Genomic DNA, 2,842 nt, shown 5'->3' with positions numbered 1-2,842 from the left:
CGACGGTGACACTAGTGGGTAAGTTCAGAACAGGTTAGTATAGGTTCTGCCATAGATGGGTGGTCCAGTGTCATTCCTTTGAATACGACAGGTGGCAGTTTGCGCCTGCTTTACCCTCCATCGATGCTTCGAGGCTCGATGCCTTCTTCTGGATACTTTCTTGGGTAGGACGGGGCCCCAAGTTTTGCTTGGGTCGGGCTATATTATAAATGATGCAGTAAAGTTAGTTCTCGAGTGAGCATGGGCAAATCGTGTTCGGAATGCAGCCTGAACCTTCTGGTCAGTGGTGCCCCTTTCTTTTCCTGTTCGCCTTCGACGTTCCTTTCTGCGTACTGGCTGAGTTTTAACCACTTGCACCTGTATCGTCGCAATGGATCTGCGTTTTCTGTTTTCAGTCGGTCGAGCGGACGCTTGTCTTTCAGTTGCTTGAATTCGCTTCTTCAGAGACTTACTGCCGAGCCACTCGTTTCGTAACGCTGGCACACGGCTGAATGTCTTCACGTTGCACGTGGGACACCTGTCATCCGTTGACTTCATCTGAGTTTTGCGCGTGCGCGATGGCCTTTTTGGCTTGGCCCCGAGAGCGTGCGAGTCTGGGATGGTATTTTCCTCACTTGGGCGGAATGGCACGGCGCCGGCTGCTTCGTCGAACTCGGTATTGCTTCTGCGTCCCGCAGCTTGGTTCACCGACGAAGTTGCAGATGCAGGGGCGCTTTGCTGCTCCGTGTTCTCTTCCGCTGAACACCACGAACTCGCGGTTTCGCAAGCAGCCCTTGTTGCGAATGGGAGTGCTACAATGGCCGCGTCCCTTTTCATGGAGGTGCCCCCTCTGAAAGGATCTTGCGTCGGTTGAGGTGGCGACAAAGTGTTCGTCGCGGGGAACGACGTCCTCAACGTTGCCTGAGAGATTCGTTCCTTTAATGAAACCTTCGTGCGACTTATCGCGTATGAAAACTCTTCGCCTTCTTCTAAGTCTGCCACAAAACTGTCAAAGTCGAGAAGGCTCTGGATATGACCGTCCAGCTTTCGAAGTGCGTCTTGTTTTTGTTCTGCCATACGGTGCAAATCGATGAGCATACTTGTATTCGATGGTGACGATTCCAAGACCCGAATAGTGGTGTTAGCTAGTTCCGTTATGTCCGCCCGGAGGATGACCCGCGAACTGATAAGTTGGTCCACGACCTGCCTGTCATCCAAACAAGAGAGCGTTGCGAAGCAGGGGTCGGGACTGTCCGATGGGTGGGGTTCATCTCCGGGTTCTAGGTGGGGGGTCTGTGTCCAGCACGCAGCCATGGCAGGCACCGTTCAAGGGTGAGGCCTCCGAAATGAGACGATCCGACGTACTTGAGGCCACGCACTACCTTGAAGGCGCTGCGCCGTGAAGCCTCTGGTCCGTCGTTCCCGGGTTTCACGGCACCAGAAATGTTATGGAACGGGACGCGGACGCGAGGCCATGGCTGAGCCGGACCGAGGTTTATTCGCTTCTTTCTCTTCTACTCTGATCGCCATGATAATAGGCGGTCGACCTCCTCGTCTTCCATAATTCCGCAACAGAGCTTGTGTGGCGTGACCTGGACTTGGAAATAGATAGAGCGTGCAAACTAACAAAGTAAATAAAGTCACATTCTTCTATCCACAAACGTGCCGTGGCTTAGTTTCAACTGAGCGAAGGAGTTGCCACGACCAGTCGGCGGCCGGCGGACTAAACGCTGTGCCAACTGACTGTGTCGGGAGATCGACGAGCCGCGCAGTAGCGCATCCAATTGCCAGCTCATCTCCTCGTGACGTCACACGAAAACGCCACAGAACATGTGCGAGGGTGCAAAGAGGAGGACAGCATTTTAGAATTGATTTTTCTACTAAATAACGTCGCTTAAACGCGCTCAGAGTGGTCGAAACATGGCCCTTGAACTGCGGACTACTATTTGCGCTAGTAATACCGCAATGTTTACAAATCAGTTCAGTGTCCCTTTAACACCACTCCACCTCAGCAGCTTGCCTGTGGCGGATCTAGAGTTAGCCTCCTGTGTAAGGCGGTGCCGTGAAATCACGTGAAACCGAATTTGACAACACGTGAGTTGAACAGGTGTACGTCAACCACGGATAACTGTGATTCTGGGGAAGGTCTAGCGTGAAGTGTCGCCATTGGAACTGCCGCAGTAATTCGAGCAGAAACACGGAGGAACAACAGCGGAGAGACGCAAGCATGACAAAAGAGATGTTTGATGAGTATCGCTAGGCTTTAGTTTAGAAAGCACGTGACCAACTTGAGTGCCCTGCTATGAGGGAAGTCACTTTTCTGTGTCTATACAGGAAGGGCTTACTTCGGCTCTCTGGATGGCACGCTCTTGAATTTTGTGGTCCTCGCTAAGCATTATGGTATCCCCTTGCCCGTTGCTGGCGATAGTAAATGTGCCCTTTCCACTACTCGACTGCGTTTTTGTATACTTCAATGTACCCGCAACATAGTTGGGCTTGGATATTTTCGAGAAAAATAGCGTTGCTTCTTACGTTGCAAAACTAGAATTCGCTACGCGGCCAAACACCGTCTTGCCAAGTAGCTCTCCCGCAGCTGATATCTATATCTGAGAGGCGCAACATGAACTAAGCTAAGCCACCCATTTCTTTTTTTGCCTCGCGGTGTCGCCTCTCCGCACCCTTTCACATGTATAACAATTTGACCTTAACTTGCTAGCTTCGGACCCGTTCTTGCTGCGCGGACACACAAGGGCAGACAGCACGTCGCCTGAAATGTTGCACGCAAGGCAGTCAAGTATTTAGCCCCAGTTATGCCTTTCTTACCGCTTGAAAACTTAAATGGAAGAAAATCATGTCGCTAATT

The sequence above is a fragment of the Haemaphysalis longicornis genome, unplaced genomic scaffold, assembly GCF_048455015.1.
Source record: "Haemaphysalis longicornis isolate Haplotype H1 unplaced genomic scaffold, Haemaphysalis longicornis Haplotype H1 scaffold_16, whole genome shotgun sequence".
NCBI lineage: Eukaryota > Metazoa > Arthropoda > Arachnida > Ixodida > Ixodidae > Haemaphysalis > Haemaphysalis longicornis.
This window is presented reverse-complemented; position numbering follows the sequence as displayed.